Source organism: Balaenoptera acutorostrata, chromosome 7, assembly GCF_949987535.1.
Source record: "Balaenoptera acutorostrata chromosome 7, mBalAcu1.1, whole genome shotgun sequence".
Taxonomy (NCBI): Eukaryota; Metazoa; Chordata; class Mammalia; order Artiodactyla; family Balaenopteridae; genus Balaenoptera; species Balaenoptera acutorostrata.
In genome coordinates, this window is record NC_080070.1 from 36626656 (window position 1) to 36643759 (window position 17104).

Here is a 17104-nt window from a genome sequence, read left to right on the forward strand (position 1 = left end):
TTTGCTCACTGTGATAACCTTACCAGGTAAGGCCAAGCAAAGAGCTCTGTGATTCATTACTGTGTTAGTGAATCAATGTGCTCTACACACACTTCTGTTAGCTGCTCCATTTCTAAAGTTTCCACAAAACTGAGAGGGCACTGAATCTTATTAAGTAATAAGGTAATATATATGGTATTGATCAGCATTATCTATTCATTCATTTACATATACATCTATTTATTTTATGTTATTTTCAGATCATTTCAAAATTAGAAGGATTACATAATACTTTAAAAGTAGAACTGACCCTAAATATTAAGTGATGTTGTGATGGCTAATTTTGTGTCAACTTTGCTAGGCCATGGTACTCAGATATTTGGTCACACACCAGTCTAGATGTCAATGGGGAAGTAATTTTTAGATGGGATTAACATGTGAGTAAAGCAGATTACCCTCCATAATGGGAGTGGGCCTCATTCACTCTACTGAAAGCCTTAGGAGAGAAAAAAAAAGAGAGATCTCCCAAGGAAGAGGGAATTCTGCCTCCAAACTGCCTTTGGACTTGAACTACAACATCAACTCTTCTGAGGATCTCCAGCCTGCAAGCCTGTCCTGCAGATTTCAGACTTGCCAGCCCCCAATTCCTTAAAATCAGTCTCTCTCCGTCCGTCTCTCTCTCTCTCTCTCTCTCTCCATACAAATACGACACACATTCTATAGGTTCTGTTTCTCTGGAGAACTCTTGACTATTATAGGGACCTTCAGCATTATTCCCAAGCCAAGGTTGGGATGCTCTAGAGGGGGCTTTTGTAACAGAGAGAAGATAGTCTGGATTATTTCTATGATCATTTTCATATTCAGTGTTCCTTCATGACTGCTACTGACCTGTTCTTTCTAATCAGTACAGTCTTTGGGTGTCACACAGCTCACTGCTTAGATGGACCTATAGCTGAAACACAGGCAGCTGACAAATGAAATAAAAAATACTGATCAAAAATTATAATGACCTTTATTACAGTTATACTATGCTGTAATCTATATACCATTCTTTCACATATCTATTACCTTTGAATTTCCCAACAATCCATGCCACATATAGCTTATATTTTTATTACAATTTCAAACAAAGAAACGACTGTCAAAAAGATACACTCTTACTTAGGGAAAGAATTAGGACTAGTCTCTGGAAGTCTTTTTAAATACTTTAGCATTAACTCTTGTTTAATATAAGAAATGAATCCACGGAAATTGGACTGCTGTGGATTGAACTGTGTCCTCTCAAAATTCATATGCTGAAGCCCTAATCCCCAATGTGATGGTTTTTGGAAATGGGGACTGTGAAAGGTAATTAAGTTTAGATAAGGCCATGAAGGTGAGGCTCTAATGATGGGACTAGTACCCCTATAAGAAGATCCATCTCTCTCTCTACCACATGAGGACACAGTGAGAAGACAAGCCAGGAAGAAAGCTCTCACCAGAACTCAACCATGCTAGCACCCTGATCTCGGACTTCTGGCTTCCAGACCTGTAAGAAATAAATTTCTGTTGTTTAAGCCACATAGTCTATGGCAGCCAGTGCTAACACATGGACTTGCAAATTCTGAGTGTTACTGAATACTACAACCCATTCAAACATTATATATTAAGGAGATTTTTTTAAAAAAACAAGTAAAATTATACTAATCAATGATAAAGATCACATAAATAAGTGGAACTCAAACTCTAGGTTCATCAGAATCCCTCGCAAAGATTCCTAAAGTATTAATACTGCTGACCCCACACCCGTAGCGTGTGATTCAACAAGTCCGGGTTGTGGCCCAAAATTCTGCAATTCTAACAACAGTTCCCAGGTGATAGTGATGCTGAACCGTATTTTGTAAATGACTGATATAGGTTGATAAAAGGTGTAACTCACAGTCTATTAAGAGCACTAAGAGTGCATTTTAAACACACACATATACACAGAACACCAAACTGGATTTCTAAGCGTTTAACCCTGGGTATCTTGAGTGGGGCATGTTTTCAAAAGGAAGTTTTAAAAATTCCTCCAGTTTGTTTTAATAATCACCAGGTTTGGGGAATTAATAGTCTAAGATTATCATATTAGAAAAGAAGTACGTTTCATTCCTTTAATTATCTACAGTAAGAAAACTAGGTTAAGAAGATAATATTTAGTAAAAAAATTCTTTCAAAATTTTCTGAATATAAAATATAAAGTTAAAATACCAAGTTTTTATTTATAAAGTACACTGTCAGAAAATAGTTTGTTATTTTGAATATATTTGATATGTATCATTAAAATCCTGTGGACATTACTCATTTACTTAAGCCCTTTCATCCTGGGCAGGATAAATGTAAACTAGTCTAAACCTAACCAGAGGGAACAGATACAGCAACAACACTCTCAAAGAAAGCACAAAATAATTTAAAAATGATCATCGGACACAGAAAAACAACTCCAGCAGTTAGCTTTAACAACAGTAAGCTTCAGTAATATTTGTTCAATGAAATTAATGAATGAAAGAATTATTGTTTAAAATATCAATAATGAGTTTTATCTAATAAATAATATATATAACTTATAAATATATAAATGACAAATTGATATATTTTATATAAATATTATATAGATAAAAATCTATCATAAGCAGCAATGAAAAGATGCTTGAGAATACTATGTCTACTGAATGAACTACAAGTAAAATGAAGCTTGAGTATGGGTCAGAATTGTAATCAACAGAATGTATAGATATATAAGATAAATGTGAAGCAAGATGATCAATAAAGTAAATCTGAACTCAATTCCCAACTGCCATTTTCTATGTGTGAACTAAGGCAAGTCACCTGATTTCTCTTGGTCTCTCTTTCTTCAACTACAGAATGTCCCTCAAGATAGTTCTTGCTTGAAGCAGAAATGTTACACCCAAGATTTCATGCACTTCTGCTTTTCCTTAGAATACTTATCTGCTCCTCTCCCTCTGTGAAAAGTGAGTATCTAGAGGTCTACCGCACAGTTTTATTTCTTAGAATGCCTAAGGACAGACTCATAAACCAACCACCAACCCAGTTTAGTAGAGTTTGGTTAATATACTTGCTATGGATCTTTCTTAAGTCCCAAGAAAATAAGTTATGAAATTAATATTTAAGAATTAGCATATATTAAACCAAATGTATAGACTGTTTGGACAGATAAAGAAATTTTGTGAAAGGGTAACAATTTCAATATAATCTCTTATTTTTTATTATACCCTTGATCTGCACTCATAATAGTATTATAAATGTATTCCATCTAATCCCAAAGATTTAATGAAAGGCAAAATTACTTGTAGTCTAGCTACAAACAAATGTTTATGTCTCAAAAGTATATTTTGTATACAGTTAAATTTAGGGTATTAGAAAAATGGAAAATAACCGAATTTGCTATATATCAGCACAACAATTATTTGCGTTTTAATTCAAAAAAAAAAGAAGAATAAAAAAGAGGAGAAAATGTGTCATATAAATCTTTCAGTATCCACACAATAAGGCTGAATAAGCACTGTTGTTGGGTTTTTTTCCATGTAGTATGGAGGATTTAGTAGTATTCTCTCTCTTTAATTCAATATGCGTAAGCAGAGTAGGTTTTCCTTATACAAAGGAAAACGTAAAATTAAAAAGATAAAACAAAAGGAAAAAAATCAATGAAATAGCACAATGTTAAGAAGAAGTAACGTTTAAGAGGAAATCAAAGGAAGGGAGAGCAGCTAAGAAGACCAAAAGAAAGATAAAGGGCAAAGGATTTAAAAATTAAACAGAAGAGAAAAGATTAAAGAAGGAAAGGCAAAAAGCAATGCAGCAGGATTTAAGAAGCCAGTAAAAAGAAAAGACATGCAGTAATGACAAAGGGATAGCAAGTGCCAAAGAAAAGATACTTGAAGTAATGAAAAGAAGGGAGAAAAAAAGAAAGTAAAATAAAAGCAGTTGTAAATTAATTTTAAACACAGTATAGGACAGATACAATGCTAACGGGCTTTCAATTTTTTTGTTGTCATCTTCTTGGCTCTGTTATTGATAAAAAGAAAAAAATCAGTCTTTAGGCACAGGAGATTTAGAACAGTATTTCCAATGTACAGGGATGCAGCATGGGTTAGTAAAAAGTGCACTGCCACCAGCAGGCTCTGTGGTGTTGCATGAGGAACTTGCCTTCTCTGCCCCACACTACATCTCACAATTTTCTAATTTACATATTGAAGCCAGTCTCACCTTATTTCTGATGTCCTTAGCTGACTAAATGTTGTGACTTTACATACAATCCATCACTGACTCTGATTCTGAAATCACTAACTTATTTTACAGTGAAATAAAATGTATCATAAATGACAAAATGAATTACAAATAGACTCACTTTTAAATAATCAATCGTTCCCAGCAACAGTAGTGCCACTGAGAGTTTCAAAAATCTGAGGGGGTATTTTAAGTTTTCATAATAATTGATGGGAACAGCTAGTATTTAATAGGTAAGGGTGAGGGAGACTAGATATGTTCCAATTTCCTGCAGGACATTCTTTTAGGTAAAAACATGTTTATAATTATTTAGGCCTCTTTAAGATTAGGGACCATAGGCGCTCAATGAATGTTTACTGAATGAGTAAACGAAGTATAAAGCAAATAAAACACCATCATTCCAATGCAGTCCATAGTTCTCTTCTTATGTATGTTTATGTCTATTAAGGGGTAGAGAATATTTTCAGTATGTGGAAAATAAAGTATGCTGATGTGATTACTTTAAATGTATACAGCACCTTCTTCTAATTAGAATCTCTCTTCTGGCAATGTTAGGGTCAATGCAACATCAAATAGTAACGTAGCAGTAACTACTGAAATCATAAAACCTTTATAATGAATTTTTACTTGTGTAAACAATGACAAGTGAAATACAAATTACTATTTACTGTCATGTACATTGCTCTATAAAACAATCTAGATTATTTCCAAAATATAAAAACAGGTTAATCTATAGCCACTTTGGAAGACAGTTTGGTAGTTTATTACAAAGCTAAATATAGTTTTACCACAAAACCCAGAAATTATGCTCTAGATTTCACCAAATGAGCTGAAAACTATGTCCACACAAAAACCTGCATATGAATGTTTATAGCAGCTTTACTTGTAATTGCCAAAACTAGGAAGCAACCAATATGTCCTTCAATAGGTCAATGAATAAACAAACTGTGGTAAATCCGTGTAAGAGAAGGTTATTCAACAATAAAAAGAAATGAGCTACCATATCAAACCATGAAAAGACATGGAGAAACCTTAAATGTAGATTCCTAAGTCAAAGAAGGCAGTCTGAAAATGCTACATATTGCATGGTTTCAACTACATGACGCTCTGGAAAAGGTAAAACTATAGACAGTAAAAAGATAAGTTCTTGCCAGAGGTCTGAAGGGGAAGGAGGGGGAGAGCAATGAATAGGTGGAACATGGGATTTCTTAGGGCAGTGATATTATTATTAATGATACTGTAATGGTGGATACATGACATAATGTATTTGTCAAAACCCATAGACCTGTACAACACAAAAAACGAGCCCTAATGTAAACTCTTCAATTTAGTTAATAATAATGTATCAAGTTTGGTTCATCAATTGTATCAAATGAACCACACTAATGTAAGATGTTAATAATAAGGGAAATTACTTTGAGGATGGGGGTTAATACAGGAACTCTCTGTACTTATTGCTCATTTTTTCTGTAAATCTAAGAATTCTCTAAAGAATAAAGTCTATTAAAAAAAGAAGTTAATAAATCAGGCTATATGTTCACAAAACTTCAATGGAAATTTGAGTGGACTGACACCACACGCCCTCTAAGAATTTGAGCTTAACTGTTCAGCTGCATATGTGCCTCTAGTTAAAGCTCAGTTTTTAATCCCCATCCTCACCCCAAATCACACTCTAGGGCACCGGTGAAGTTAAATACTTTTAGGCATGGGTGAAGTTAAACACTTTTATTGGGCCACAAGGCATGGTTTCTCTCAGGATTTTAAAATTATTTAAGAGTATTTCTTTCTCTCCTTCCATGCGTAACCAGATTCCTCACATATCTTTGTCGAACATGAAATGAGACCTTCCGGTTCAAAACAGAATGGACCACCTCCCTTCTCCCTCCATAATAAACCATACAAACATGACAGCTAAAGGCTGTTCAATAAAGGAATAAACCTACAAGGATAGAAAGTTCAAGAGAGAAGGCAATAGCAACAAAATTCTGGAAGCTGGCAAGCTAACACGTGAGTTATAGTTGATTAAACAAACCTCAAAAAACTGAATCCTGGGCTAACACTGGGGACAAACCAAGAAGCTACTTGATCCATAGCAGAAGCCCCAAACTTGGTAGCATGAGGGGCCCCTGGAATAAGACTGAAGACATTTAAGAAGGAATTAGACTCTCCTGCTTCCCCTCCCCTATTCCACAAGCCAGGCAACAACCCCTCCTCATTCCCAGGCAGAAACTCAGTTTACTATCTAACAACAATTTTTCTTTTTGCATTGATTGATTTGCTTGTTTTCTTATATTTTCTAATATCAAATGCATTGCTTTTACAAATTTTTTGGAAGAAGGATAGGAATGGAGGGGGGAAGAGGAGGAGAGGAAGGCAAGGAGGAAGAGATAGAAGGGAGGGAGGAGGGAAATCAATAAGACATAAAAATATTAAAAATTGGGATCAGATATAACTTTGGTGCATTAAATGATGAGGAGAGAAATAGTAGTAGGAGATGGCACTTAACATTTAGAAACAGCATACTAACAATGCCCTTGTGTTCTCAGGGACCTAAAAGGAATAGGGGGTGTATCAAATGAGCACATAGGCCTTCTTTTTCCTTCCTGTTATATCTTAACTGACCTAAAGCAAAACTTCCTCAATAAATATGCATCTATAAACATACATTTATCTGCGTGAATTTCTCTACAAAGACTCAAGAAAAGAACAAGCAATCAATTATGTTGAGCTACAAGTGAAATAAGGAAAAAGAATATCTTCAATCATTTAGTGAGCTTTAAAGAATTAAAGGATAAAAAGTAATACAGTCAAAAACAATCACTTTTTCTTCAAGAAGAAAATTACCTACTTTTTTGGCTCACAAAAGTCCTCTAAATAATGATCAAAGTATAAACTAAATTTTATGATTTTCTTCATTTTTATAGATAACAACGTCATGTAGAATAAGATGATACTGGTTATTTAGGATAATAAGAAAAATATTCTCAGGTTATCACTGACCTAGTTAGAGAAAGAAAACACTGTACACAAGCCTTTCTCCAACGCTACTGAATACGTTTCCCTCAAAAAAGAGGTGGGAGAGATTATACCTTCATGGGATTTATTTCCACATATAATATAAAAGGGTTACTGTTTAAATCTATGCATCACTGAGATGTATCTTCCATTTTTATGAAGAATCAGCTCAATAAACGTACTTTAATTTAGAGAATAATAATAAAAGGCAATTGCCTTACTCTGTAACAGGATAAAAAGTATTTCATTATCATAATTTTGAGATATAACTTTTTATACAAATGATAAAATATTTTTAAAAGTAAATGTTATATATGACAGAAAAGCAGTTTCAATGGATGCACACACGATTTTGGTGTATGGTAATCAAGTGAATCAATCATAAGACAAAGTTATCATGAAATAGAGTTAATTAGGTATAGGCTTGAGGTATGGCAGATGGAAGGTGTAACATATGCAAGGAAGTTAAGCACACTTTTTGAATTCTGATTTTCTGGGTGGTTCCCCTTGTCATATAATGAACTATTACATTTCATTTCTGAATAACTGAGGAGATTAAAGCATTCAACTGTAGCTCATGAATTACTCTGAAAGCTATTCAGAATTTAAATGTAATAGCTGGTCTCTCATTTTTCATTGTCTAGTAAATGAGTTTATGAATAAACAAATGAATTCATATATTCCAAACAGCAGACCAGTCATGCACCCCCAATTCATTCATTCATTCAATAGATACTTACTGATCTATAAAGGGTCAGGCCCTACCCTAAATGACAGCCTAAGACAAACATTCTATGCCGCCATAGAATTCACAAGTTAATATGAAAACAGACATTAAACAAATGTATTTATGTGTTACCAGTAACGAAGTAGATGAAATGAGCTGTGGAAAAGAACAAAAGCATAGAGGAATGGGGAGTTATTTTAGAGAGGGAGGTCAGCAAAAGCTCCCAGAGAAGGCACCATTTAAACTGAGACTCAAAGGATAAGACGGAGCAGGCCAGGCATGGAGAGGAGCATTCCAAACAGTGGAAACAGCAAGTGCAAATGCCCTGAGTCAGGCAGGGCTGCAAGAACTAACAGAAAGCCAGTGACACCAGGGAGAATGAGCAAGGGAAAAGGAGGCAATAGATGAGGTAGGAAAGCTAGGCAGGAGCCGTTACCGAGAGCCTTTCAAAGCCAAGGTAAGAAGTTTACATTTTATGCCAAGTACACGTAAAGGCTTTAACACCGAGAAGTGACATGACCCATTAACATTCTTAGTACAGCACCATCACTGCGCTCTGTAGAAAATAAATTAGATTTCTCGTGGGGATTCTTAGCTGTTTTGGGCACCATGAGACCTTCCATCAGTCTCCTGAAGCCTACAAATCCCTCCTCAGAATAATATTTATAGATGCATAAAATAGAATACATATAGTTACAAAGGAAACCAATTATATTGAAATTTATTTCTATCAGGGACTCTTGGAGGCAAAGAACCCAGGGTGAAGAATACCTGCTAGTGAACATAAGTGAAAGTAGAGTTAGAAGGCAATGGCGGTGGATGTGGACAGGAATGGATGACTCCAAGAAAAAATTAGCATTTTTGGATTCTTTGCTTATTATGTAGGTCCAAATTTTTGAGCATGGATAAAAATGTGTGTCTGTTTTCTTTTTAATCAAACTCCTCTACATTTGTGTATTTTAAAGGACATTTTCTCTCATATAGAACCAAAAAGTTTATATTGGAGAATTTTTCTAATAGAAGTTGTCCTATAGGCAATCCTTCACTCTGTGAGCATTGATTGATTATAATGATAAGCACTGATGACAAGAGCTAGCATTTATTGAGCACTTACTATGTTCCAGGTACTAAGCAAAGTGCTTTGTAGTGCAATGTCTGGTTTAATTGTCATAACAACCCTTTGAGGTAGAGGCTTTATTGTTATCTCCTCTTTTACAAATGAGAAAATTAAAGCTAAGTGATATTAAGTAATTTGCCCAATACCACACAGCTGGTAATTGTCAGTACTGGGAATGGAGGCCTGGACTAAATCCAGAGTGAGGGATTACTGAGCATCTACTAAGTGTTCTGTATTGGGTTGGCAATAATTGGAACCCCAAAAATGTATAAGCCGGGGCCAAGATCTTAAGGCACCAATAAAACAGTTTATAAGTATAACAAACACACATATGTATGTATCATTAGTGGAATATGGGAGACCATAAAAATATGTACTTACTTTAGTATCACTAGCACTAAATATTCAGCAAAAGGAGAGCTCTGAATTTGTGGGGAATGTTTTAGGGCAAGTATAAGACTTGAACTGTTTCTTTAAAAAATTCGGTACGCTTTAGATAAGCTTAAAGGTGGAGGAAGTAATTTTGGTAACGAAAGCAATGAGTCATGTGAAGTATTAGGGTATAGTCAAAAGATAAACTTAATGGCAGAACGTCTAGATTTTTAACCTCCTGGAAGTGACATTTTAGAAAGTTACTTAACTCCCTTGATACTCAATATTCTCATTGGCAAAATGTGTTTAATAACCTCTGCTTGTGAAAGTATATGAGTGTATGTGGCAAACTGAAAAGCAACTTCCCCTAGCAGTTTTCTACATATAGTAAACATTTCATTTTGCCAAAAGGCAGGGACCTCATATAATGTTGTTTTTGTTTCTCTTTTCCGACCTAGCCCCAGTGAAGAATGCTGTGATACATTATATGATTCTTTGCTGCGTTTCATTTGGAACTTATTTCTACACATCTAGGAAACGCTAAAGGCAAACCTAACCCGAAGCACCTCCTTCCTCCCAGTCACCCTCTTCTTGGAATCCAGTTCCATCAGACCAGCTTCTGAGTGATGAGGATAATGGGTAATAATGGCTTAATGTGTTATTCCTTCCATAAAGCATTTACGTTTAATAATAGTCCCCAATGTCCTATAGCTAAAAATTGGAAAATAAAATAATTTCAGATCTTATAGAAATAATGAGAAGGAAAGCTGAAATTCTGGGACAGAAGGGCCACTGGGTCTTCTTTAAGTCACACTGCTCAGGAGTTGCAGCCTTTCTGAGGAAGCTACATTAACCAGTAGTACAATAACCAATATTAAAATCAGAAAGAAATATCAGTTAAGAGCCTTAGGATGTTGCTGTCAAATAACCAGTTCAGAAATGAGCATTTCAAGACTAAAATGGAAGGCTTTGATCTTTTAAGATTTCTTAATAAAGAGACCTAATATTAAAATGGCAAAATAGCAACATTTATGAAATCTGAATGGTGGGTGCATGGATTCTGCTAAATTGGTTTATGTATGTTTCTGTATGTTTTAAGCATTTCTTACCCTGAAAGTAACAAATCATAAAAAGCAAAAATAAAGAAGTTCTTATTACAATGGACACAGAAATATGTTCAACAGCTAATTCCAATTTTAATGTTTCTCTTGTTTTGTACTACACTACTAATCCTCTGGCAATTGAGTATGACAGGCTGGATAAAACACACCTGGATGCAACAAAACACTTTATCCCAAATTCTCATGAATTTAACACTAGGTCAAGATAAGGCTTTGCAGACTTTTCCTAAAACCAAAAATTATAACAGAGTATCACTAATTAGTGGTTTTTTAAAATCTAATAATATAGCCAACAAAATTATGCTGATACGATTTGCCAAAACTTGAAATAAATAATGTAAAGTACACAAATAATATCATGTAAACCAGATAGTTTAAGAAATGTAATAATGCTAATTTATATCTATGCTATAATTTACAGTTTTCAGAAAACTTACAGCTATATTATTTCATTTAACTGTAGAAACTATAACTTGTATATTCTGTAGGGAAATGATACAAGTGTTAATTCAGCACAAGTCTTGACATGGCAGCTGGTAACGCTAGCCTTTGGCATATTTTCAGTTAAAGAAGGCATTCTTAAGAGTCTTAACTTGTTGAAATTGCTTAATATGCTAACTGTATAAATGATGGTTGAATATATGAGTGTGAAATATAACTTATTTATATTTTTCTACAAAGTTTGACAGTTTAATAGTCAACAGTTCTATGCTTCCACATTCGAACATGTAAACTTGAATCTGAAAACAAATAATTAAAGAACAAGAGGCAGTAAAGTCTAAACAAGAATGTCATCTGATTACTGTACAGATTAAAACTGGATGCAAAAGTGCTATATGTAAAATATACTTAAATGATACGAGGATAATTTCCAAACAACTTTTCAAAAAGGCGCAAATATTTTTTTAAAAACAAACACAGCCCAACAGCCTGGACTTTTGTGATACAGACCTCTACCACCACCCCCAAATCTGACAATCCCCGAAGGCAACCAACTGCTGTAACTGTGGAATGTGCTCTTTGAACTGTACAAAAGCCTTCAGCCTTTCCTGCATTCTGCAAACAAAAACTGCCAAGTGCAATTATTTCTCTGATTTAACATAATACAAGTGTTACTTCTCCCCCCTCAACTTCCCTAGTGCCAGCAATGGCCTATAATGTCTACATTTATAAATGCACAGAAAAACAATCATTTTTCGTAATCAAAATTAAATTTGTTTTAGAAGTATAACAGTTCAACTGAACATAATATAAATTCAACAGGCACCATATTCCCTTTTGTGTATATGTTTTAAGAATTCTATTTCTATAGATGGATTCAAGGATTGAATGGGATTAGTCCTTTTAATTATATGACTAGGATCTTCAGTTTGAAATCTTTCTTACCAAAAAAAAAAAAAAAAAGACAAACACAATAGTTGTTTATATTCAATTCATTTACCAAAAAAACTCATTAGAGCTAATAAGAATATGTCCTTCCAAATGTGAATATCTCTTGATGTTCAAAAGAAAATGAAAAGTAAAAGGCAAAATAAATCCTAAGATAGTGTTGCACAGATATTTAAACTTACCTACTAGTTAAATGTTAGAATAGAGAATTCTTCTAGCCTAGATCCAACACAAACTGCTTTTCTTCACTGAGTATGTCCATGACATTATGCATACCTGAGTGTTTTTCTTTTTAAAAAGATAATATTAAACCCAGTACAGAAGAGTTAGTTCCATTTTTCATGTACATTAATGCTTCCAACTATTGGTATGTATAAACTAATTATCAGCTGCATTACTCTACTGGAAAATATTTGAAGTTTTATAAAATTAAGTTATGAACAGATAAGAAACCATCATTTATTTAACACACAAAAAAATAATTATCAAGTAGAACCAACCATTATAGGGGATGCTAAGAAAAGATAAGGCATGTTTTTGTTCAAAAGAAGCTTACAATCAAGTTGAGGGAGCAAGACACATGCATAAAGCAATGAAAGTTTAAGAAAAAATAAACATGATATATATTTGCCACTATTAATTTAAAGGAATTTGTTCATTTCATGGCCTATTTAAATGAAGTTCAACCTCATTCCTTTTTTGAGAACCAGAGGCATCTCAGGTTGTTACAAACAAGGCTGAAGTAAACTGGCTTAGAAGTTGAACCATCCTACAGATAAGGATTTCTTTTCTCTTTCTATCAAACGTTTTATTTTCTATGTCAGTCAAATCACTTCTCACTGATGCCATAAAAGCTTTTTTAGCTAATTAGTTCATACAGTATTTTATCTTTTTATTGATGCCTATATTTAATAAGTACTTATTAAATACTGACTGTGTCTAGCAAAGGATAGTTAAAGACTGATGCTTCAAAGTCAGACATGTGAAGGTTCAAATTCTGGCTCTGTCACTTAGTAACTGGAGAAACTACTTAACTTTTCCAAGCCTCAGGTTCATCATCTGCAAAATATACACAAGTGACATAAAGGAAGCTGTCATCGACAACTCTGACAGCTCATAGCCTCCCAGAGAATCTGTGCTTGAACTGGGTATTGAAGGACAGTAGGGGGTTCATCTACCACAAAAGCAGTGGAGGACTTTCCATACAAAGAGAACAGAACATGCAAAGAGGCATGGAGTGCAAGATATCTTTGGAGAATCACTGTATGAAGTTCTGAAATATTTTAGGTTGCAGAAGGTTAGGCTAGAGAGGGCTTATATGCACGTTATACTTCGATGCTTAGATTGTATATATGTCAATTTACTAGGGTAAAGTCTATGACAAAAGAAAATAGAATTACTAAGTTTGAAATCTTAGGATCATCCTGATCTTTTGCCCCATGCATCCATTATCAAGTCCTAGAGCAGGAACAACAGGCACAAAAGCCACAAGGCACAAAAGAACTTGAAGCCATCAATTAATGAAATTAGGCCAGAGTAAGTGGAGCAAGAAAGAAGAGTCTAAAATGTGCTGAGTAGAGAAAGATGATGCTAGAGCAGCAGGCATGGTCCGATTTTTGCAGGGACTTATAGATCACTCTGAAGAGTTAGTTTGGATTTTACCCTAAGTTCAAGGGAAAACAAATACAAAATTTTAAGAAGAAAATAAAAATCATCCCATCTTTATTTTTAAATGAAAATTGCTCCCTAGTGAGTTAGAAGGGATAAAGGGTACAAAGAATTGAGTAAAACAGGTAGTCACTGCAGTGGTCCAAGTGAACATTTTAAAACAGGGTAGTGTCAGTGGGATGTGGAGAAAGAAACACATTTTGATCAAATCTGGAGGTTGAATTAATGAGAGTATGAGAGTGAACATGAGAGAAGGGAGATGTCCAGGTGGCCCAAAATTGGTGACCCAACATTTCTGACTTAGGCAACTGGGTATATAATGGTGCTTGCCATTCACTAAGACAGAGAACAGCATAAAAGAAGCATATTTTCTATCCTATTTTGATACGTGAGACAGGAGCTGGCAATGAGCTCAATTTTAGATGGATTCCTGTGGGACATTCTAGTAGAGATATCAAGAAGACAGTTGTAAATGCAGATCTTGAACTCAGAGGAGAAATACGAGCTAGAGGTACAAAAGTGGGAGCCCCAACACTAAAAGTGGTAGTCAGAGCTTTGGAAGTAAGGGAGCTCATCTAGAATAATGTACATACAGAGTGAGAAGATAAAGCAGGAGGAGAAAGACAGAACACAGGAAAAGACCTAAATTTATGAGGCGGGCAAAGAAAAGACTCACAAAGGAGACTTAGGAAGGAGAGTAAGGAAGGAGAGTAAGCGGGAGGACACGCCACAAGAACATGAGATGATAAAAGGAGGAAGCAGTCAGCAGCGTTAAAGACTTCATGGAAGGCGAATGATGGAAACTGTCCTAAGATTTAGCAATGATAATAACATTGAGGGACTTCTGGTTAAGCATAGCAGTCTAAACACATGCAATTACATCCACTCCTTTCCAAAATACTAATACAGTGGCAATACAAGAATAAAAAGTTATGTACCCATGAAAAAGATCATAGCCGAAGGGGTGACACCCAACAAGACAAGACAACACATCTCTGTATGCACTGCATGGTCTAACACAGATCCTCAAAGAAAGTTGTTGAAGGAATCAGTCAGTACTTTATTCAATCATTCAATCCTCATCTTGTAGAAAAGGAAGCTGTTCCAGGAGTCAAAAAATGCAGAGGAGAAATGACACATGAGTTACACCCCAGGAAAAATTCTCAAAGCTGATGAAAATGTCCCTGGCTCCCTCTGAGTGAACTTAAACTAGATATATTTACATTTGTAGATTTTTTAAGGTAGATAAGAACCTACTGTAATACAGCATAGTTTTTTTGTTTGCTCTTTTTTTTTTTTTAACTCAAAGGTTGTGCTTGAAGAAAATAATCTTATTAATTAAGCCAAATATAGTTCCTCTGAGTTAAAAAAAAAAGAGCAAACAAAACAACAAAGCTGTATTACAGTAGGGTCATTGTCATCAGTTTTGAGAATTTTTTCTGGTGTGTAACTCCTGTTACACATCACGATGTTAACTGCTCAGCCATTATAATTCATATTCATTTCATTTCAACATGGTATTCCAAAGGATTACACTTCAAGGCAAAAGACTAACATTCACCTTGTATCACAGCATAAAGAGGCAATGTCCTTTTCTGAGAGAGAACATCAAAATCAATTCATTCACCAAATACGTATTAAATGTGGACTGTGTACCAGTACTATTCTGGGCAGTGGGGACACAGGGTTGAATGAGGCATAAAGGAGTTTATACAACACTGTATGGAAAGGATAAGAGTGGGAAATAGGATGGTACCTTATGACACTGATTCTTAAAATCTAGTGGAAAACAAAAATTATTATTTTCAGTATTTGCATATAAACATCATATCCATTAGCATTCATCTCTATAATGAAACTATTGAGAAATTATACCACCTCAAATCATGATCTATATAAATTCAAATATAACTAGATTTAAAATAATAAAAACAAATGCAATCTCAGATCACTTTAACCATAAGAAAACAGGAACACAATGGAAATACTATTTTAAAACTGCACAACAAAGCCAAAATTGTCTTTTGCACAAGCCTTCTAAGAACCAGTTAAGTGTAAAGGATTTTGAAAAATTAAGAAGTTGGCAATAATTGAGGACTCAGTTAAAATTTACCAGTACAAGTTTACTCTGAAAAATCAACCTGAAATTTTGAGTTGATATTTGGTTTGCTAATTCAAAGCACACTTGGTGGAGAGATACCCACAAAAAAAGGAGAGAGAGTGACTGAAACAGATTCTGTGTAGCAACATGCATTTCTCATCTGAAGAGAGAAACTAGGGGTTGACTAGATCAAGACTAATTAAGGATCCTGTTTCTGACTTACTTCACTCTGTATGACAGACTCTAGGTCCATCCACCTCACTACAAATAACTCAATTTCGTTTCTTTTTATGGCTGAGTAATATTCCATTGTATATATGTGTCACATCTTCTTTATCCATTCATCTGTTGATGGACACTTAGGTTGCTTCCATGTCCTGGCTATTGTAAATAGTGCTGCAATGAACATTGTGGTACATGACTCTTTTCGAATTATGGTTTTCTCAGGGTATATGCCCAGTAGTGGGATTGCTGGTAGAGGGGTGGGATAGGGAGGGTGAGAGGGAGGGAGACGTAAGAGGGAAGAAATATGGGGATATACATATATGTATAGCTGATTCACTCTGTTATAAAGCAGACACTAACACACCATTGTAAAGCAATTATACTCCAAAAAAGAGGTTAAAAAAAACCCCCAAAAAACAAAAAAACTTCCTGGGGGGTGGGGGGAAAAGTATCCCGGCAGGGGGTAAGGGCAATGAGAGAAATGGAAATTATTTTTTAAAGTAATGGTAACAAACTAATTACATTCCTTCTTTGAGACAAATGCTGACCCACCTCACTGATAGGGTCAAACCTAAGAACTGAGATTAAAAGTTTTGCTTTGGTCGTCCTACCAACACTAACTATTCTTACGTCGAACAGAAAAGATACATATCTTAGTATTACTGACTAAAAACTATAAAATAAAAGTACATGTCATTTTTATAAAACTCAGTGGGAGCTGGCAAAGCAAATGTTGGCTCCACTTCACCATTTTGCTTAGGATCAAATCTCCAATAAGAACGCACGAAGGTATAAATCTATTAATCAAATCATATAAACTTCCCAAACTATCTCAGTATATAATGTCCCTGGGTGATCAAAAATCAAGATCAAATATATGCAATGACTCTGTTATGCAGGGAAAAACAGACTTTAGTAAAGAAAGAAATTTCAAAGATTGGAAGAAGCTACCTTAAATGGATCGTGGGAGAATTCACATGAATTGTAAGGACTCTAGAATAAGCATTGTACAGCAATATAATGATGAGTAATCCAACAGTGAAAACAATAATAATGGAAGCTTTACATAATCTATATGCCAGGAGCTGTGCAGGATGTTTCATCTCTCCCCACTAAATTTTCCC

General features: G+C 34.8%; 1 protein-coding gene across 9 annotated transcripts in view; it reads right to left on the reverse strand.

The window, feature by feature from the left end:
• The window catches only part of FOXP2 (forkhead box P2), a 531392-nt gene that overhangs the window by 441022 nt on the left and 73266 nt on the right, over nt 1-17104 (reverse strand). Inside the window, exon 3 of one of the 9 annotated variants that reach the window (XM_057550251.1) lies at nt 1458-1507. The exons of the other annotated variants lie outside the window; for them this stretch is intronic. The gene's annotated coding sequence lies outside the window, so the exon portion shown is untranslated. The remainder of the gene's footprint in view (nt 1-1457; nt 1508-17104) is intronic. 9 annotated transcript variants of the gene reach the window in all.